The sequence below is a fragment of the Crotalus tigris genome, unplaced genomic scaffold, assembly GCF_016545835.1.
Source record: "Crotalus tigris isolate CLP2741 ecotype Arizona unplaced genomic scaffold, ASM1654583v1 scf7180000019004.2909048, whole genome shotgun sequence".
NCBI lineage: Eukaryota > Metazoa > Chordata > Lepidosauria > Squamata > Viperidae > Crotalus > Crotalus tigris.
Genome location: NW_024097319.1, coordinates 1,574,801 through 1,597,549, shown reverse-complemented (window position 1 = coordinate 1,597,549; position 22,749 = coordinate 1,574,801). Strand labels below are relative to the sequence as shown.

The 22,749-nt window shown below is 39.8% G+C and overlaps 1 protein-coding gene across 2 annotated transcripts in view; it reads left to right on the top strand.

Moving 5' to 3' along the window:
- The first annotated feature begins 4,132 nt into the window (after positions 1-4,132).
- CDK17 (cyclin dependent kinase 17) overlaps positions 4,133-22,749 on the top strand; it is a 122,423-nt gene continuing 103,806 nt past the window's right edge. The window contains exon 1 of one of the 2 annotated variants that reach the window (XM_039358148.1): positions 4,133-4,577. The gene's annotated coding sequence lies outside the window, so the exon portion shown is untranslated. The other variant, XM_039358149.1, reaches the window with a different exon arrangement.

Sequence of the window (22,749 nt, the reverse complement as noted above, 5' to 3'; positions counted from 1 at the left end):
CCAATGAAGGAGAATATTTGTATCTCAGGATTGAAATGAGGGGTCCTTGGTGCTCTTTGAGCATGTTTTCTTGTAGACGTTTCATTACCCTAACTCAGACATGTCAAACACAAGGCCCGAGGGCCGGATGCAGCCTGCGAAGTGGTTTCATGTGGCCCGCGAAGCCATCCTGGAAACAGTGAGGGAACGGTCCCTGTTGCCTTGGCCCTGGCCCAAGCCAGCCGGGAGGGAGCCAATGTACAATTTTGTGGTGGCCATCTATGCTGAAACGCATTCAGTCTTAGCTCCACAAGGCCGCCTGGAAACAGCGAGGAACCAGCCCCTGCCGCGTCAGCCCCACCCCCTGGGTGCATGCTGAGGAGGTGTCACCCTTTGTGAGGAATGAAGAAATACACCATTGCCTGGAAATGGCCAGCAAATGGCCCTGGCCTACTTCACATATCTGGCTTGAGGGGTTTCGGCAGGCAGCGGGGTGCTCTCCTCACAGCGCAGAGAGGCTAAGCCAGGTGGCACGAATCTGATGAGAAGTGCAATGCTGCCTAGCCCCCAGCCTGCCCAGTTTCAGCAGGCAGCAAGGTGCAAAGCTGGCGAGCTTCGCACCGCCTGGCTCAACCTCTCAGCACTGTGAGGAGAGCACCCCACTGCCTGCCGAGACTGGGCAGACTGGGGGCTGGGCGGTGTGGCGCTTTTCGGATTTGTGCCACCTTGCTCAGCCTCTTGGCACTGTGAGTAGAGCGCCCTACTGCCTGCTGAAATCGGGCAGGCTGGGGGCTGGGCGGCATTGCGCAGGTAATGTTGACTCTACACTGCTCATGGCATCTCCTCCCCCAGAGCCCACCAAGCCAAATATGTGAAGTAGGTGAGGGCCATGTGCTGGCCACTTCCAGGCGATGGTGCATTTTTTCATTCCTAACGAAGGGTGACAGCTCCCCAGCTGCGTTTCTTGCCTGTTTTTCTCCTTCCCTCATCTCCTCTGTACTTAGGAAGGAAGGAAAGAAGGAAAGGAGAGGGAGGGTCTGAGGGAAGTCCTGCCTTAGTCCTACCCTGCTGCCCTTTCACCATCACCTTGCCCACTCCTCCTGGCCTATCCTGGGGGTCTCCCATCCTATTTCTAAGGAAGCTTTGGATACAAAGCCGGGTCTCCTCCCATGGCGAGGGAATGGGCCTCCCTCTGATTTTGCCCTCATACCCATCATGAGCAATCTGGGTAAGGAGAGCAAGCACAGCAGCAGGAGCCTTGAGGAGGAGGTAAGTGCAGCAGGGCACCCCCTTGGGGAAGTGGGGCTGGGCTTGGTGCCACGGGTGCTCAAGGGCCAGGCTGGTGTTTGACCTCTGCTGCCCAGGGTTCTGGGCAGCCCGCACCACCATCCAGCCCCCCCACATGGCCTGAGAGGAACAGTGAGGGTCCTTCAGTGGACCATGCCTTGGCACTTGCCCTGATCCCACCCTCTTCTGCCAGAGACCCTCAGATCTGTCCCAATCCTGCCCAGCCCCCCCCCAGGCACCATTGACACAAACGATGTAGAGCTGGCCATGCCCACCCAGTAGGCCACATCCACCCTGGCCACACCCACCCGGCCCCCTGTGGGCAACCACAATGCTGATGCAGCCCTCAATGAAATTGAGTTTGACACCCCTGCCCTAACTACTGGTAGGTAACATCATCAGTGCTAGTAATGTCTATGTGTCTATGCTGATTCCATGTAATAGTAGACTGCAAATAGACTGCTACTACCACATGGAATCAGCATAGCACACAAGCCAACTAAAGCCCTTCAGAACATCCCAAACAAACTAAAAGACCCAGTAACCCCAGAAAAAAAGAATATGAGTCATCTACAACATACAGTTTAAGAACTCCAATAACCACTATATAGGACAAACAGGCAGAAGACCGGCAGAACACATCCATGGACACCAACTGGCAGTCAAAAGGCATGATGAAAATTCTTTAATTTCACAACATATAGACAGATTTAACCATAGTTTCAATTGGGAAAATGTGACAATTGTAGACCAGGCCAAAACCAAAACTACCAGGGAATTTCTAGAATCCTGGCACTTTGACAAATCAGCCATCACTAGGCACATAGACATTAACAACATCTATAGACTATGCAAAAGAGACAACTATCCCAAAAGAGAAAAAGACTCCAGCACCTCCCCACCAGGAATCAGCACTCAGATCAGCATAGATAACTCCAAGGTCAACTTCAGACCAAAGATCAAGTAAGCAATACCCCAATCAAGAAACTGCCAAAGAGCCATTAGTAAACACCCCAACCAAAGAATCTCTAAGACCCCCCCACCCACCCACCAATACGGATAGGCAAGATTCCAGAATATAAATTGACAGCAAACAGCAGTCCTTATTAGCACTGATGATGTTACCTAGTTAGGGTCATGTGTAGGTGACTTGGAAGTTATAAAAGAATTACTCACTTGTTTCATTAATCTGGTATTGGATTATCAGGGACATAATTTACTCATAATTCACACCAGATTGAGTCAGTCATCTTTTGCACTATAAGCATATCCTCTGAGGAGCCATTTAGTATCAACCTGACTTGCAATAGACCCCAAGCTTAACTGTGCATAGGTTTGAAATCAACACCAGAAATCCCTTTTCATTAGGTTAAGAACTGTTGCTATGCAAGCTTAAACTACCTCTTCTAAACACTTTGGGAAATATTTTATTGAAAGGCACTGTGTTGACTACTGAATTTTAGCCAATAAAATAAGAAGGAGCACATGGGAGCAAAGAAAATCTCCAGAAGAAACTGTAGATTTCAAACTTCTTCTTTCAGTTAAATTGGTGTCCTTGATTGTGCACTGTAAATATTTGAGTGATTACATTTCAAGTAACTTTTAAAAAAGTTTGTTGAAACCTTAACATACCAAGTTAAGAGAAGGCTGGGATTTGGAAGTAAAACTTGTATTCAGTTGTTTGAGTCTATGTTCCTCATTAAAGAAGGAAATAAGAAATAAAAGAAAGGAAAAAGAAATAAAAGAAGCCAGATGATACCTTATACAAAATCAGGGTGTGGGAAGTCAGCCCCCCCTCAAGGAAACATTAAAAAGGGAGAATATTATGTTTCCTCAAAGAATCTTAAAAGAGGCAGAAAAGCATGTCCAGTTTTCTTAATAGCCCCAAGTCTCCCTCCCCCAAGCAGAAATCAGCCCTGTAGAAATGCAGATATAAATAATCCAGGAAGGTTGGAGGCCCCCAGCTAGAATCTTAGGAAGACAAAGACACCTAAAATCTACATATCCCACCCAAACTCTTAAGACAGGACATAATAGGATTAACGCACAGATGCCAAAGGGCACACTCAGACTCAGGTCAAAATTCATGTCATAGGAACTCCTCCAAACAAAAGGCTCCAGAGGGTATAAAAACTCACTCCCTACATGTGCTCTCTCTCTCTTTTCTTCCAGAGCCATCTTCCTGTCTGGCTCTCCTTTTCAATAAACTGCAGCTTTCTTCCTAAAGCAGTTGCCATGTTGTTTATTCCTGGCTTGGATTGAACCATGATGAAGACTTTTCCTTCAACAAGGGCTAATTGAAAATTTTTTAAACACATGAATAAAACCTCAGAAGGGACTATTGAAGCCATGTAAAAACATCAAGAGACCATGGGAACCTGTCACTTGATTTTTTTATTTTCATCAAGAGCAGTCAGAAAATGTAAACTTTCCATTTTAGCGTAAGCTGTGATTTCAGTCATGTTTTTGAATAGGGCTATATGATGTATAACAACAAATGCCCATATCTCTGCTGATTTTAATAGTTCCTATTCAAACACGCTCAGCAATCTTTAGTTTATCGCTAGGATACACAATGGAAAATGCATAAAAAAACAAAACAAAAATGAAGAGCTCTTCGAATTAGAAACGGGTACAATACAGGGTTGTTCCTGGTAAACAGAATTGGCAGGAATATATAGATAAAATATAGGTAAAGTCTGAGTATCTAATCCGGCCCGGATTTCCTTCAGCAAGTTAAGTGTTCTAAAGAAACCTTACTTCAACTTTGAGTCGAGGAAGGCCGTGGGTGCCCTTTCCACCCTAGTCCCATACCGGCGGCAGCAGCAGCGGCGGCAGCAAATCGCTCGCCAGCCGCTAGCTGTCGCACTGGTTCGGATCTGAGCTGCGGCTGCTTCGCAGGGATCTGGTGCTCCTGGGCGGCCGCTCGGTCGTTTTTATTTGGCAACTACGCGCAGGGCGGCGGAGTCGTCAGGCAGCATCCGGAGTCGTACCGTGGCCGAGCAAAGGAAGTAACGCAGCTACAGCAAAGGCCGAACGGCGCGAACCCCAATCTACCTGTTAGCGGTCGAGCGGGATGAGGGGAGCAGCCATGTTGGCGAGGGGTATAAAGTGACTCTTTGAGCCGGGAAAAAAACGGGCAGAACAGGAAGCGTGCTTGGGGCGGCGGCATTAGCTGGCGGGGGCTCGCCTGCGGAAGAAGAGGAGGCGGTGGCGGTGCAACGAAGCCAGCGAGGAGGGAGCTCGGAACGCTTAAGGCAGGACGAGGACCGCCCCGGTGCGGCAGAGATTCGGCGCGGCTCCTGCTGCTGGTGAGTTCAGGGCTGCTCATTGTCTGCCGTACGGACAGTCAGGGGCCTGGCCCGAGGCAAGAGGGCGACGGCGCTGCTTCCTTTCAGCCCGGAGAGGGAGCAAAGTGGTGGGGTGCGTTTTGAGCGATCTGTACAGGTCTCCGGTGGCTGGAGATGTGCTTGGGAGAAATTGGAGAGGCGGAAGGACGACGTCGTTGAAGAATCTACTCTTTTGGCACGTTTGAGTGAGTGGGCTTTTTAAAATTCGGGCTCTGCTGAAATCGAATATGATACCACCGTAACAAAAAAGAGCTTTAGACCTTCCACTTCGTTTGTCGCCCACTATTCTTCCCTTGTGGTACACGGGATAGGATACTCCAGACCGGATGGTAATTGCGCATGAGGGATAGGACGTGGTGAGAAGGGATTTCTTGGCTTTACAACATTTCGGTTATGTTTTCGGTGTTCATTCCTGGATGGGAAGAAGGACAGGGGTTTAATAGTAAATAATTGATTGCCCCGATTTAAACTATTTCTGCTTTCCGGGCTCTGCATCGGTTCACCGAGAGAATTCAGATTGTTGGCAAAAGGCTTTTCAGCTAAGTGTCAGTTCTGCAAAGCTGTGCAGGGATGAAGTAAGGAACACCATATTAAATATTGTTCTCTCTCTCTCTCTCTCTCTCTCTCTCTCTCTCACACACACACACACACACACATCGTTTTGATAATCATCAATCACTATCTGATGTTGAGGAATAAGATTTGATATGTGCATACCATGGGTCCTCTAAAATCTGCTTTGTATTTTATTTCTCAGAAGATGGTAACCGGTTTTTTTCTTGACAATTTTCCTGTATCTCATATTTTGACAACATGTTTAAAATATCTATACATTTATATTTCTATTTACTTCAACAAGCCATTTTGAGAATGCTTTAGCCCTATCTTCTCACTGAATCTTTCCCCTCTCTTTAGGTTCCTCCTAAAAGCACTCTTAAAATGACAGGATATAAGGAGTACACTGACCCTGAACCTCTTCCCTTTTAGAATTGGTATTATCACAGATTCTGCATAAACAAAATAGCTTATTTTGTGGAAAGCAATGCAGCGTAGTGTTTTCAGAAATGAATTAGCTCCTTTTTGCTCCCTGGCTAGCCTTCTTCTTGCAAAGACTATTCAAGTGGCTTAAAACGCATTTGGCATCTTGTTTACAACAGCTACTATTTGCCAGTGTTCAGTGGGCCCTAAGGATGAGACAAGACAGAAGATATAGCCAAATCATTCTGTTTGTACTTTTTTTAACCCTTATTTTTGTTACATGGTGCAAGTATATTGTGTAAAATTATACATCAGGATGTGCACAGTTCGTAGTGAATATGAAATGATTTGAAAAATTATTGTTTATTCTTTATATTTCTACCTTTAAAAAAATAGCTCCATAGGTTATTTCAAAATAGGTCAAATGCTTTTAGCCTAGAAAAAAGGCAGATAAAATACATAAAATTGTACAGGGCATTACGAAAGCAGACAAGCAGTTTATTATTTCTTATTACAATATACATTGTGCCCTTTCTTTGGGAACTCAAGGTGGTGAAGATGGGTGTTGCCTGTTATTTCTTTCTCCCAACAATTACCATATGGAGGGAGGTTGGGTTAAGAAATAATGACTGGCCAGTGGAAGTAGCTATGTACTGTTACAAAGCTGTGACTGGCTGTAATTGCACCCTTTTTACAACCCTTATTCATTTTCCATTAAGTAAAAGCATTGAGTGCTGTGAGCTTCACACTTAAACTTTGTCACTGAGCAAGGATCTGAATTCATCTTTTCAAAACTGCATCTATTATTTGTTGCAGTCTAGTGGCCTTTTGCCATTTTTTCTTCCATTTACTGCAACATTAAATGTGCAAAAATATTTTTCACTAACTGGTCTAAAGCTCTAAAAGCTCACAATTTGTTTTCTTCAACAGCAGACAATGATGAGAAGTGAAGGATAAAATTCTCAAATTACCCCAAAAATACACAGTACTTTTAAAAAATGAAAAGTAATTAATGGTCAACATTTACTATTAAGTCCCATATTTTTTTAGGATTAATGTAAGTAAAAAGATACGATTTAATGGTTAGCTCAGTGCCATCCTATGCATGTTTATTCAGAGAAGCTTATTCCCCAGTAAAAATGTTTTGAATACTTTCCTGTTAGTGTTGTGGATGATTAATTTACAGGATAATTTATACACATCCACTTAAAGCTCTATTTATTCCCAAGCAAGTGGATTCAGACTTGCAGACTTAGGTTGCTAAAGAAAATATATGAACTCACATTGATTGGGTCGTATTTCATTTCATTGACTAGTTTTGCCTGCTTATTTCTACTTTATTTCATTCATCATAATCTCTTGCATTATTTTCTAAAGCTTCCTTACCTTTCTGAAACTCCCATAGAATTTATTTTTGTGTGCATCTGATTATCCTATGTTTCTTTTCCCATTTTAATCTTGCCCTTTTTCTTTGTGATCTCTAAAGGGGCAGCAGAATCTATTGGCCTCAGTCCCTTTTGGTAGCTGCATCTCCCTGATGAATTACATTTTTCTGTAGGATGGCTTTCATGACTAACCTAACTAGATATATGCAATCCAGGTTCTTGCACCTTTCTTGGGTTGTTGGAAACATTTGGAATTGTGAGATAATATATGGATATGTCCCCAAAATGACTGCAATGGCAATCTGATTTTGCCTAAAGACAAACTGATGAGACTATTATCTTTTTCCTTTTCCAGTATCTTTGGGTGCTTTTTATCTTGGCAATGCACTTTTTCTTTTCTTTTTTTTTCCAGTTCCTTTCCAGTTAGAGCACTTCTTGCATTTACATTTTACAAGAATGCCTCCTGGTCTTGTATAGGCATCCAAAGCATTTTTAATATGATTATGCATTTGGTTTTGTAATCTACCACATTTCCATTTCTTATTTTTAATGACATGCTTTCAGTAGCCTAAATATGCCCAATTTCCCCCTCTTTGCAAAGTTGAGGATCCTTGTAACAGATTCTAAAATGCATACAGGACACTATGGAGTTGTTAAGCCATATGCCAGTGATCATAAATGTGAATATTGCCTTCAGCAAAATGGGAGCATTGCTTTGTAGTGGTTCCAGATCTAGGTCTCAGCCAAATATCTTAAAAAGCTATAATAATTGATGGCATCGAATGTTGCAGAGAGGTGTACCATAGCTAACAATGATATATAAACTGCGTCCAATATCTACCTTTCTTGGGTCATGAACTCAAGGCTGGTTTCATTAATAAAATTGTTTACAGCAGTGATTCTCAACCTTTCTAATGCCGTGACCCCATAATACAGTTCCCCATGTTGTGGTGACCCCCAAGTGGGTGTGGCCACCAATAAGAGGGAGTAGGACAGCTAGGGAAAAGGGAAAAAAATGGCGGACAGCATGGTTTGGTGACCCCCGTGAAATGGTCATTCGACCCCAAATGGGGTCCCGACCCACAGGTTGAGAACCACTGGTTTACAGGGTAGTCTAGTGCAGTGGTTCTTAATCTGGGCAATATTGCCCCCCAGGGGGCAATTTTGTTTTTCAGGGGGATGATGGAATGAAAAGGGGCGATATGGGGGCGAAGGAACGAAAAGGGGGTGATATGGGGGCGATGGAGCGAGAAGTTTTGGGGACACTTTTGAGACTTTTTCGTTACAGTGAATCGCTGTATATCTGTCGTACAAAAACATCAGATCGCTCGCTATCAGCGGATTGAATTGTTTTCAAATGTTCCTCCAGTTAGCTTCAGTACAGAATGCCGTACATATGTGAAGACACATCGCTTATCTTCATGCGTGTTGTGCAGCAGCGTCTATCCATACAGTGGCGCGCCATTGGCCAGAATATGGGAGATATGGGGAAAAGACTGGAAATAAATTATTTGCATCGATATGTCCTGATGACAATTTTAAAGAAAACAAAAAAAGGGTTTGCATAAATTGAAGAATTATTTCCTATGTTGTGATTGAGAAGTTATGTTGGGGGAGGGGGGCGATGACAACTTCCTCATTGGCTCAAGGGGCGATTCGTTCAAAAAAGTTAAGAACCACTGGTCTAGTGTAAGAGATTGAAGAAGTGTATAGGGTTGTTATAAGCTAGAATTCAAAACAATCTAGATTGTTTCATACAAATGCAACTTAGAAGATTTGTGTTGTAGATTCTATGTAAGTGAAACTTTTTTTTTGGTGTAATGCTCAGTACAGTTGAACAGCTGCATAAAACAAAATTCTTTCTTTGATGGAATTCATCTTGATAGAATATTCCTCCTACCCCCCTCTTCCAAACTAAAAGATATGGGTGTTTCCTCTAAATGCTTTGTAATGTAAAAAATTTACTCCCATTATTATACACTGACCTATGATTTAGTGTGATATTTGAACACAGCTTTTAATTGACAATCATAAGAAAAACCTACGGATAAATAAAACGCATGTTTTTCATATGCTGAATTCAGTTCTAAACCTGTGAAGTATTTTTACAGATTTTAAGTGAATAACATGTTAATTTAATCATGCTTGAAATATAAAAAGTAATATTGGAATACTGATTGCTTTAGGAACTAACACAAAGCAATGGTTGTGTTTAAGTTTGATATTTATAGTAACTAATCATTTTGTGTTTTTTTTCATTTTATTGAATTCTCTTTTGAGGAGGGTTTGTTTATGATGTCATATGTCATATTGCTTATAAACAAAAGTGACGGATGAAAATTTGATTGTGTTAGTGCTTTTTAATTTCTTCAGTGAAATATTTCAGGCAATAACTTATATTTGTTTTTTCTTGGCCAGTTTTTCAGACTCTAAATTTCCTTTAAATTCTCTTTATGGACAGCACAAGTTTTCTTAACTGAATATCCCTTTATAAAATATTCTGCTTTCAAACATTTTTCTTCACTTATTTTCCCCATTTATGTTTTGCTGATACATTTTGTTTAATACTTTGAATTTATATCATGTTGTTTATTTAGATGTATTTTTATATAATAAGTATTAGGAGATACACTAAAGTGGTTAATCAGCTTACCATATAGCACAGTAATAGTTACTTACTGCTGTAGATGGTACCGCAACATAATTAGAAGTAATAAACTTCGATTTCTAATTTCTTGTCTGAAAATTATTTCTTTTTCTTTGAATATTTGCTCTTAATGGAGTTCTCAAAATTTAAAGAACTGTAATCTCATGGACTGCATTTTGATTGGCAAGTCTCATCACACAGAATATTCTTCAATTCATTAAGGCAAAGAAACAAGCTAAATGCTACTTTCTCCTGTTTTTGTGCCTTCTTACTTTTATCTGCTCTCACTTTTTGAACCTTATTCCAATTTAAATAGTTGTTTAAACTTTACCCTCATACTATAGTTCATTATGATGACAAATTTGTTCCCTGAAAGTCCTGATGAATGCTGCAAAAGGCAACAGGATACCACAATGAACAATTTATATTACTGACATTTGGCTGAATCCATATATTCAGTGGTCGTATAACTGTCTATGGCAGCGGTTCTCAACCTGTGGGTCGCGACCCCATTTGGGGTTGAACGACCCTTTCACGGGGGTCGACAAACAACGCGATCCGCCATTTTTTCCCTCAGCTGGCGGCACCACGCATGTGCGTCGTGCATGTGCGTTGCATGCGCACCATGCCGTGCATGGGGCGGCGCATGCGCATTGCGCCGTGCATTCACCAGTATAAAAAGGTTGAGAACCACTGGTCTATGGCTTTAAGCTACCAGTGTAGAATACTACAATTAAATCTCATTAAGAAAATCAGACAACCACCTTGCAAATTCTAAATTAAGCTGCGAGAGTCTAGTTTGTTTATTGATCAATTTCTCCCCCCCCTGCCATACATACATACACACACATGCTTGCCTGAAACAGAATGAAAATCATCTTTCTGAATCCCAGCTAGCTTTCTCTTTTTCTTTTAACTTTGTGCTATTATTTGCTTACCTTTTTTATTGTAATAAGTTTCTCCTTTTCTTTTGAAACAGATCAGTATTCTAGCTGGAATGGTGCAACCTATCATTTGAAATGATGTTGCAGGATTCATTATGGGCTATTATTGTGCAGATAAGGATGATGATATATCTAAATTAAAATGATCAAAATCTCATGCAAGAATCTCTGTCTTGTGACATATTAACCATTCTCAAATATTTATTTTTAAAATAAATAGTCTAATGTGGCAGATACTATGGCATTCATGGTGCTTCTCCTTTTTTTAGTTTCTTAGTTTTGCCTTGTGCAAGTGATTGCCTCCAGGAGTGTTAGGAGGGGCACCAATGATCTAAAGATGGTAAGCACAACTGAGCAGTCATAGCTCTCCTCCATTATGTGTATTGTTGCATTATACACTTGTAAAAAAGGGCAGGGCTTCAATCACCTTGTTGTACTCAGCATTTTGACATATTTGACTCCTCCCCCATGGCAGATACAGTACCCGTTTTCCTCTTCCATTGAGGTATTTAGCTAAACAAGGATTTAAACCATGAACCTTGGTCCAATTTTATGTTTTTTCTTTCATTATCTATTGTTTTTCCAAAGTGAGTTGACATGCTCACAGTATTGTTCATTTAAATCTGTCTGAGCCATTCTCAGAGTCTGCTACAAAATCTCATCAGTGTAAATCATACAAGTTTAAACTTTTTTCTTTCCTCGACTAGGTTGGAATATAAACTATGTATTTTATTCATTATGACTTGGGCCTTTACCTTGTCTAAATCTGGAAAAGAACTGTGGCTTTTAACCACCTTTTTTACTGTGTGTGAAGTTAATGAGATTCACCTCCTCCTATGAGTCAGCAGGAATGTATAATTTATTTCAGAGTTCAACAGGGTGGATCAAGAGGTGAAGTTTACCACTCTGTTATGGAGCTTGTTTTCTAGCCTTCCAGATTCTTGAAGCAGATCTTTCTTTCGTTCTTTCTCCTTCCTTTTGGAATCTCTATCATTTTGATGTACAATAATTTAAACACACTGTGATAAAATAGCACATTGCATTTTCAACTGGAAGACCTCAAACCATTCTGCTATCATCACCAGTCTCACAACTAATCTTGCTCATATTTTGCACAACATTAAAATAGGGCAAAGATCTTACTTGGAGGCTGGGAGTTGAAACTTAGTCTCCTGGTATTCTAAAGGACTGCAGAAAGCCATATAGTGATGTCATAAAAAATGAGGGTTCCCCCCCCCTTCTCTCTGTGTCTCTGTCCTGTGGTTTGTCAGATAAGGGAAAATAGAGGCTAGGACTAATAACTTCTGGGAGTGCATAGAATTGCATGGAAAAAGTCATATCTGTTTCTCTAACATAAACTGTCTCTTAACACAACCTAATAGGAATATTCAGCTATTAAGCTGAATATTAAAAAAGAAATGTTTTAAGTGCTCTTCTAAATACCTGGAGCTGCTATATAGAGTATATTTGAAGGTTTTGAAGCCACCTTGGAGAAATTCTGACTGCTGGCCCATACAACTCTTGTTTCCTATGCAGGCAGAATCCTAAGCATTCTGTCTAGATCAGAGCCCCCCACCCCCAGTGTACGGATCAGCATCGGGCCGTAGCATGGCAGAAACTGGGCCACACAAACAAGCAAAGCCCCATCTGCAGAATGCAGGCAGCATTTGAAACCACACCCCCTTCAGTCTGTGGAAAAATCTCTCACCACAGAACCGGTCCTTGGTGCCCAAAAGATTTGGGGCCGCTGGTCTAGATCAGACATGTCAAACACAAGGCCCGGGGGCCAGATGTGGCCCGCAAAGTGGTTTTATGTGGCCCACGAAGCCATCTTGGAAACAGTGAGGGAATGGCTCCCTCCGCCTTGGCCCTAGCCCAGACCAGCCGGGAGCCAATGTATAATTCTGTGGTGGCCATCTATGCTGATACACATTCAGTCTTAGCTCCATAAGCCCCCCCCCCACATGGCCTGAGAGGAACAGTGAGGCTCCTTCAGTGGACCATGCCTTGGCACTTGCCCTGGTCCCACCCCCTTCTGCTAGAGACCCTCAGATCTATCCCACTTCTGCCCAAGCCTCTACGGGCACCCTTGACGCAAACAGTGTAGAGCTGGCCACACCCAGCCAGCAGACCACACCCACTCCATCCATGCCCACCCAGTAGGCTGCACCCACCCTGGCCACACCCACCCGGCCCCCTGAGGGCAATCACAATGCTGATGCGGCCCTCAATGAAATTGAGTTTGATACCCCTGGTCTAGATGACCTGATAGGATGAGCAGATTCATTTTAGACAAGATGTATTAAATAGATTTATAATACTTCATTGCTCCTAACAAAGCTGATCCCAGTGATTTACAACATAATTCCTAATAAACATAGCAAATATCATAAAGCTAATAATATTATACACCCATAAGTAATAAGGTTAAAAACAAAAAGGGTAGAAACATGACATCAATATTTAAAAGTCCATATCATTAAAATAAGATGATTATGGGGAAAAAAGTCTAACATAGAAAAGCAAGTTTAAAATTTTCTTAGAACACAGACCAACCAAACTGGGGAAAGGAATTTCTTGGTGTTGGCATTACCACCAAAGGCCTGTACTGTCAGCCAATCTAGGAAAACAGAATTGTGAATGCTAGTAATACTTTTGATATAACATTGCAGAAACAGTCTTGCACGTCTGGATGTCCTTCCCCCCTCTCTCCATTTATCTTTGTGAGAACTAAGGACAGTCTTGCCTGAGGTGCTTACTCAGATTACAATTTTGCCCCAACCTCCTCCTTTTCTTCAAGGCAATTCCTTCTGCCTGTTACTCTTACCTTTATAGTGGTCTGTTTATTGACATCTCAGGACAGCACACATTAAGCATCTTTCTCCAAAGAACACATCATAGGCTACACTGCATAAAGAAGAAGAAGCTGTTTGTCCAGTTAAGCGGGTCCAAACTCTCTAGGGATTTGGCATATCGGCTTGTACTGTATTGTTCTAATACATTTCTTCCCACAACCTTCATTCATATAACTTGTCTGAAGGATTTCTACTCTTAGCAATTTATTCTTTGTCTTTTCTTGTATTTATGTATGTAATTGCCATGCAGCATCCTTTTCTCATTTCTTAACATTTCATTCTCAGTCCTACCTTTTTATTTGTTTAATTTTTGAAACTAGGTACAGTGTTTGCGTGTGTCCCACACTTTAGTATGAACTGAATTTAAGAAATGAATTTGGAGGGGGAAATGCCATGTAATGGATTTGGAGTAAGACAATGCCTGGTAAAATAACTTTTGAAAGCAAAAAACATATTGACAGTGCATTTGTCAATTTTGACATCTTGAAAGCATTTTTAATCATAAACCTTTCCCATACTCATTACTGATCACTATCACACTTCTATTGTTCTTGTTTCCAAACTGCTATCAAACCATGTTTTCCTGATGTGTGGTTATGCTACATATGTCTTCTTCAGTTTTAGTATATCAGTAGCCAGCAAAGAAAACATCTGCTAGTCTAGGCACTCTGGCAGGAATAAGTGGGGTTTACATCAGGACACTGTTTGTCCTCCTCCCATGTTCCATGTGATCACTTCTCAAATTAAAATAAATGAAACAGAAATGTATGGGAAGATATCAGGGCAAAAATATATCAGAAAGGAGGAAGCAGACCCTCCATGATAATGCAGCTAGCTAAGTCCTGCACAGCTAGTGACTAGCTGCTAGGCAACCAAGTCTCTTCCTTGGACATGGGGTGGGAAAGTAGTTGAAATATAAAGAAAATGGTATATAAACACAAGAGCCAGATATAACATCCCTTGTTTTTAAGATATGGCAGTACAAAAATCTGGGTACGCGCCAGAATATATTATACATTATAATACTGTATGTTATAATATATGTTATAAATCCTTATCCATCATATACTTGAGTTCCCTTTCCTTCCCTAAATAGTGGATCTTTAGAGTGCAGAACAATGTTAATATGATCCTTTTTTTTAACTAAATAAAACAGTGGAGTTTTCTTCCCATCTTCCTTATTGGAGTCCTAAATTACCATTGGGGTCAAAATTAGGAAGGAGAAGAATGAAGGATACAAAAAGAACTCAGGAAAGGAAAGCATAATAGAAAGGGCAAACATTGGGAGTAAAATGGCTACAGTGGAGGCTGGCTAGCGATAGGGGGAAAGGTTAGGGTTAACCTTTTCCAACATTCTAAGGCATATTTCTGCCATTTTCATTTACAAGCTAGTGATAGTATAAAAGCAGTATTGTGGGGACATGAGGGAAGATTGGTATTGTTAGAGCATGGTTATGCCTTGTTAAAAATGCAAGTGGGAGCAGTAGGGTTAGAAACTTTGATCTAATTCAGCACTCCTCAATCTTTGTGGCTTGGCGGCCTGGCAGGAGGGAGGAGAACCGAGTCACATGAGCAGTGGCCGGTGCGCATATGCGCTAGCACAATTTGCATAAGTTGAGCTGTGCACATGTGTGCATGCACATTGGCCTGCCATTCGCTCAAGTTGAGTTGTGCACATACGCTGAGGCCTATCACTCGGGGGACCCAGTTCCAAATAGGCTATGGCCCAATAGTGGGCCGCAGCCCAGGGAATTGAGAACCCCTGATCCAATTGGTTTTGTGCCATGCTAAATTTATTAAAGAAGGAGCTCCTGTGGTTTTTTTCTCCATTACTGTTTGTAAGGAAAGCTCATTCAGTGTGAGCAGAGTATATTACATGGAAATACGGATTGTTTTTTGTTTAAAATGGTTATCTCAACTTTATGGTAGATAATGACAGTTTCTAGTAGTATTTAAATATGTAAAATGATATGAAAGTTTGTTAAAGAGCAAAGTTGCATATAGCCTCTAGAAAAAAATACTTTAAATAAAACGCAGGTACTGTCCTCTCTTTTTGTTTGCCCCATTGATTAAATAAATAGTCCACCTTGAAATTTCTACAAGTGAAGAAAAGGATCCCTGCAAATTTTAGTTAATACTTAATGTATACCATGTTTATGGCCAAAATTAGTGTAGGAATAATTAACCAATCAAGAATGAAAATTATATCTTAAGAGAATTCTGTTAAGTTCATTTTGAAATTTATGGCACAGTAGTGGTTAAAGCATCAAGCTAGAAACTGAGAGGCCGTGAGTTCTAGTGCTGCCTTAGTTACGTGACCTAGGCCTGTCCCTCTATCTTAACCCTAGGAAGGAAGCAAAGGCAAGCCACTTTTGAAAAACCTTGCCAAGAAAACTGCAGTGATTTGTCCAGGCAGTCTCTTAGAATTGAACATAATTGAACAGAAGAAAATGTTTTATCACTATTTTGTAAAAGAAATTTATTCTACAGTGGCATGTAATGTTTTGTGTGTTTCATGTCATCATCGAAAACACCACTTGGTTCACAACTTCAAATTCTAAAGAGCTTAGTTCTTTGTAGTACTGATTGGACATTTAAGAATGCATGTAAGACCTTTGATTTTAAACTGTCAAAGTCCCCAGTGCAAAATGCTTTAAAGAAGCAGACTAACATTATTGTAGATCTGTAGTGTCAGTGTAAGTCCTTTGATTTGAGTCAACCAGTTTATGAATTTTATGTAGGTAGCAGATGGTTCTTGAAATAGTATGAAGATCTGTTTGTTGAAGGAGAATCCATGCATATCTTTGTTTTAAAATTAAAACAATCTGTCTCTGTTAAACATACATTAAACTATAATTTGTAAGGATACATGAAAATGGTACCTTACACAAAGTACAGCTTATTGAATAAATTATTATTGGTTGGCTGACACAATATATTAAATCATAAATCTGAGGTGAGTAACTACAAATGTCAGAGATTACAACTCCTGAACTAATAGGCTATTGGTGTCCATTTACTCATATGTTTAATTTTTTTTAAGGATTTAAACTTAAGTTTTAGATGGTATGGAATGAGAGCCCTTCAAAAGGGAAACTTTTTCACCCCCACATTTAAATTCCCCAGTTTCTGATAAATGGCCTGAAATTGGACTACCAAAATTAAGCTCATTTGTCAATACATTTTGGTAGCATAGTGTTAATGTTCCGTGGGATACATATATGTACATCGCTCATTTCTGCCATAAAACATGATTTGCAAGCCATGATAGTTGGGTTCATCTATTTTAATAAGTCAAAAGCAAACTGTCCATATTATAGCCTAATGTGCTAGCTGAATCAGAATATGAACAATACATAATGGAACATATGTAGAATAATTGTGAATTTTTCATCATGTATGCAAGCAATACATGTATGAGATGAATTGTCCTCATGGTATTTTTTGCATGCTTGTATAATGTACATTGAGCTTGTTATAAATTCATGTTGGGACTATGAGAATATGATTTATGCTGTGTAAACCATAAATATTTTATTCAGTATTTTCACTGTTCATTTAACAGAATCTTCTGGCAATAATTGAAAAGAAAGCCAATCCCCAGAAGAACTTGCATCTCTTGTCAGCATTATCTCCTCATTATTGCTGTCTGCAATCAGCACTTTGCTTGGTCGCTTTTGAAATAATGTTTTACATGATGAATAAAGGATCCTCTGTCTTAGTTGTTTCTAAGTACCAGGGTTTTGTCAGGAACTGAACAAGAGTAGCATGTAAATATATTTAAGGAAGTATTTGCTAAATATTTGTTAAACTCTGTTTTAAAATCTGTATTTCTAACTTGAAATAAAATTGAATAGCTGTTAAATAAGAAATGTGATTTGTTGGTACATGTGCGAAGTAGAATTCTTGCAGGCATTTTAGCTAAGTGAGGGCAAAATATTAGGCGAATTTGAAGATCAGAAATTTAAAACTAATAATTGTATACATCTATAAACATTCAGGTAATCACTAATTTTCATCTAGTGACTGTTATCCATTATTTGTGTATTAAGTAGAGTTAATATAATTTTAAATATGCTTTTTATACCAGCTGTTTCCACTTTAAATATAATCTGGATTTAGCTGAATTATACATATTATGCTCACTCTGTTTAATATGCTGGTTTAGTGGCCTGATTGAGAGCTGTCTCCATCTCTTTTATTTTTTCACTTTGTAAGGTTGAAATAGGAAAGCAACCAAAGTGTCAGTTGAAAATAGGAATGAATGGTCAGCTATAAATTTGCTATCTTTCATTTGATGCTCCTTCTCTTATCTGCCTTACCTCCTCTGTTATTTAAATATTATATAAAGATATATTTTTGATTTATCATATCAACCTCCATTCCTCCCACACCTACTCCTACCTTGCTGTATGCGACTCTCCATCCTGAAACCCCTGTTGGTCTGAGAAGATTACTTCGAGAATTTTGCTCCCTATTATAAATTTGAACAGTTGCTGGCAAATCACCAAATCAAAAATCATGATTATTTAAAGAAGCTTCTCTCCTACATTGTATTTGGCATAGTCTTTTGAATCTCAACAACTGAAAATGGATAATGTATATAAGTATTCTTAGAATGCTTTTGGAGAAGTGCAGTGACTATTTTTAGTTTCTCTGTTCAAGAGGCAACTGTTATTTCCCAGCTAGGTGGAAGGTTTTTGACATGAAAATGCCATCGCAGCTGTAATACTTCACATAGGAACTGCAGACCTTTATGGACAGAACTGTCTAGATTTCTACAGTGAATCCTTGCACTCTCAAAATGTGTCCATAATGTGGTATCATGCCTGCAGATGGGATCTGTGCCAGGGAAGATGCAGTTTTGGTTCCTTTTCATCAAGTTGTGGCTGGATCTTGTCTTTCCTCAGTAGATTTGACTGTGCTCATTCTTCCTATAGTTTAAAATTTGCCTTCAAGATGATGCTGGAAAGTAACCTCCCCCCCAATTATGAAGGAAATAATCTCATAAATTAAAGTTCTTCAATTGTATGTATCCCTACGTTGAATCCTGGAAGTGCTAAGAGAAGTACAAATCTGGAACATGGAGCTACAAAAAAGACTCAAGCCTAATTTCCCACCATTCACAATTAAGGGTGCCCATGAATAGAGTTACCCAAATAATTTACTTATCCAGTATTACACTGTAGAAATGTCAAACTTTTATGTTAGTCCATTTTTTCTTACAGCATTGTTAACAAAAAAAAAACACCCTTCTTTATGTAGCTTACAATATAGTGCAGTTCAGACAATTCCTGTAACCCAATTCTCTGTAACCCATCTGGATATACCATTGCCTTCTTTCTGGTTAGGAAATAAAGTACTGGGTTCTAACCATATACCTTTTTAATTTTCTAAGAATTCCTTTAGGATGAATGTTTTGTAAGTAAGGATTATGCTTGAAGTTGATGTTTTGCTTTTCATGGAGCTATCTTCCTATCTTTCTGAAATAAAAATAATTTTTGAAATTAAAATCAGCATATATGCCAGGGAGGTGTTCATGGGAACCTTGCTCATAAGCTAATTAAGGCAGAGAGTCTTTGAGTGGCATAAAACACTTCTGCCCAGGCTTCTTTCCACCTGTTCTAAGTTACCATTTATGAAAATTGTCTCCCGATTCACTTGCAATGCTTTGTTTGTTTATGTCTACTTTCTGTTCCATTTGGTTTTTTTCATCATTCCACAATTTTTCACAGTAGGCAAGAAAATACAATTATGGATGTCCAAGACCTCTTGTTCTCAAACATTTTATAGCTGACTGAACTGAAATTTTTTCCCCCAATATAAATTTCACTAAGTATTTTAAAGCAAGATTAATTCAAATGAAATAGCAAAGATCCTCCAGCAAGTGAACTATTTTTAATTTATAACCAGTGTGCCTATGTGTATATTAGAACAGACACATTCTGATAAAGGAAGAACATTCAGCTTAGATTGGTTATTCATCAGTCTGTTACAACTTCTAGAAATGCTGTGTTCCAGAACACTGCAAATGTTCAGCTCCCTTTCTTAGCACATTTGAATTTCTCAGGTATTTGATGTGGCACAGCTGTTAAGAAATCCTTATTATACATCTGAACAAAACCTCTTCAAACTGTTGATACGTCTCAGAGAATGAACCACTAGACTCTTCTATGTTTTCTTAAGTTTAAACTCAGAAGCTCTTTTTCACTCTTTAATGGGCCTTCTGCTTTGTGTTTCTTATATTCAGTACTAGGTAACTGTTCATTACTGACATTTTCAGAATTCCTGCTCTTGGAAATTCTAGCTCCCAAATATATTAAACAATGAACCACTTATGAGAAAAGGATTAATTTATGGAAAGTGGCCTATCCCAACCAAATCCAACAAAGACAAAAAGAAAAAAGAGAGATAAAGGCACTTCTCCCTTCCCATTTCTGGTTCCAGCAGCCTCAGTCTTTACTTCACTATTACTAGTTCTCCCATTAGTATATCTGATTTACACTGTCCATTCTTCAGAAATTCAGGAAAGATCCCCCTAAATCTAATTTCCAGGTCATCTTCTGTTCATTAGGATAGTAGAAACCAAAACTTCTCCCCATTTATCTCAAAATCACTGAGATTGTAGTTGACCTTCTCATCCCCACTATACTTTTTAAAGACATATTTCCTTGATTAAAATGATTAATTTCATCATGTTCCCTTCTTCTTGAGCAGTTCAGTCTTTCAGAATGCTGTTTAGTAAATCCTTTCTATATGGAACATTCCAAGATGTTACGTGTATTCGTCTTCCGCTCAAATTCCACTCTTTAATTCTGCCTAGGTGGGTCTTGAATCAACTATGTGATAGCCAGCTTTGGAAGACTTATTCTTTTGTGCTTAGGACACTTTCCTTTTCCAAGATGCTCCTTCAGGGCAGATTTCACAACTAGGCTTCAACCCAGCATTGTTTTTTTCCCTAAAACATGATTGTTTTACCTTATATAAATGAGACTTATGACTGCTGGAGCCACTGCCATTGAGCTGTGGGACCAGCTCCATTGATTTCCTAGAGACGCTTATGCTAAGTCTATAGATTATGCTTCTCTTTAATCTATTTGACATACAGTGCATTCAGAAAGTATTCAGACCAGCTTCACTTTTGTCAGTTTTGTTATGCTGTTATTTGATTCTACAGTTGTTGAAATTCATTTTTTTCTCATTAATCTACAGTCAGTACTCCATAATGACACAGTGAAAATGGAATTTTAGAAATATGTATAAGAATTCAGACCTTTTGCAACAACCCTTTAAATTTAGCTCAGTTGCTTCCCATTTCTCTTGATTGTTGCTGACATGTTTCTACATCTTTATTGGATTCCACCTGTGATAGATTAAATGGATATGAGTTGGAAAGGCACACACCTCTCTATAGAAGGCCTTATAGCTCACAATGCATACTGTAGCAGAGCAAAAGCCATGAGGTCAAAGGAATTGCCTGCAGAGCTCAGAGACAGGATTATTTCAAAGCAAAGATCTGGGGAAGGCTACAATAACATTTCTTAAGGTACTTAAGAGCACAGTGGCCTCCATCATCCTCAAATGGAAGAAGTGTGCCACAAGCAGGATTCTACCAAGAGCTGGTTGCCTAGTCAAACTGAGTAATAATCGGGGAGAAGGACTTTAATAAGAGAGGTGACCATGAACCCAATGGTCACTCTGACAGAGCTCCAGAGATCCTGTGTGAAGATAGGATAGAGTTCCAGAAAGACAACCATCATTGCAGCCTTCCACCAGACTGGGCTTTATGGCAGAGTGGCTATATGGAAGCCTCTCCTCAGAGCAAAACACATGAAAGCCCACTTGACATTTGCAAAAAAGCACCTGAAGGACTCTCAGTCTGTGAGAAACAAAATTCTCTGGTCTGATGAAACCAAGATGGCCTCAATTGTAAATGTTATGTCTGGAGGAAACCAGGCACCGCTCATCACCTGCCCAATATCATCCCAACAGTGAAGCATGGTGGTGGCAGCATCATACTATGGGGGTATTTTTCAGTAGCAGGGATTGGGAGACTGGTCAGGTTGAGGAAAGCTGAATGGAGCAAAGTACAGGGTTGTCCTCAATAAAAATCTGTTCCAGGACTTCTGATTCCGATTCGCAGCGTTCCTAGTCGCATGGGGATATTTGTCTCCTTGTCGGCTAGCTTTCCCTCCGCCAGTCGACCCTTATATGGATCGAAAGTCACCCTGGAGGGTGTGACTTCCGTCGAGGAGGCTTCAGCTCGGCTGCAGAGGAGCGGCGGCTCCTCCAGCTGTCCGGGCGATCTCTGAGGGCTGACGGAGAAGATTGGCCAGTAAAATGGCCGATAACTCTGCTGCTTCAAACTGCAAGTCAAGAACATCTAAGCTGTAAGAGCCCCCGTGGTGAATACAGGTGAGACTTTTCCTTGCTACTCTCTCTATTTGACTTTGTTTTTTACCCGTAAGTCTTGATAGAGTTATTTCCCTGGCTAAAGAAAGCAGCTTTTATGTCTTTGGGAAGGAAGCTGTTTTACAAGATTAAATTTTACTTTCATATTTTTTGGGGGGATACAGAAAACTCTTTTTTTCCCCCTAAGAACTGTATTATCACTTGGTGTTAGAAGATTATTTCTTCTTTCACACTATACTTTTAAAGATAGAAATAAAGAAATAGTGCCTGGAAAAGATTCTTTCTTAACTTACTGAGGACATCTAGTGGCGAAAATTTAATATTGCATTTTCTGGTTACTTTTTGAAATTAGACCAGATTTGACCTTCAAATTATTTTTGAAAAAAGATAAGCTGAGCTGTGGGAATTATGGGGATGGATATAGACCAATTTTCATCAAATACAGCCTCCACAAAAAGAGGTTTTTTTCTAACTACTATCAAAATGGAGAAATCGCATTCACAATTAAACTATAATCTTATACTGGAAAAGATACATGAGGCTACTGCAGAAATTTGTGCCATATTGAAAGAACCTATTACAGAAGTAAGATCCAGAAATTTCACTTCAAACATTCAAACGGATGCTCAGATTACACCTGATTATTTTACAACCAAGATATACTAGAAGAGGAATTAACAAAGATAAAAGAGGAACTTATCCTACCTTACAAATCTCTCATTTGTAACTTTGAGGAACAGAAGAAGCAAAGATTGAGATTTGAAACTACAAAGCAACAATACTTTGAGGAGAGAAACAGACGTATGATGCAGAGGATGGGACTCCTACTTCTTCAAAGGCCATTCCGAGCAACAAAAACAGACCTACTGACTGAAAGGAAAGCGTGTTTATGGAAAGCTTCTTGGCACAGGA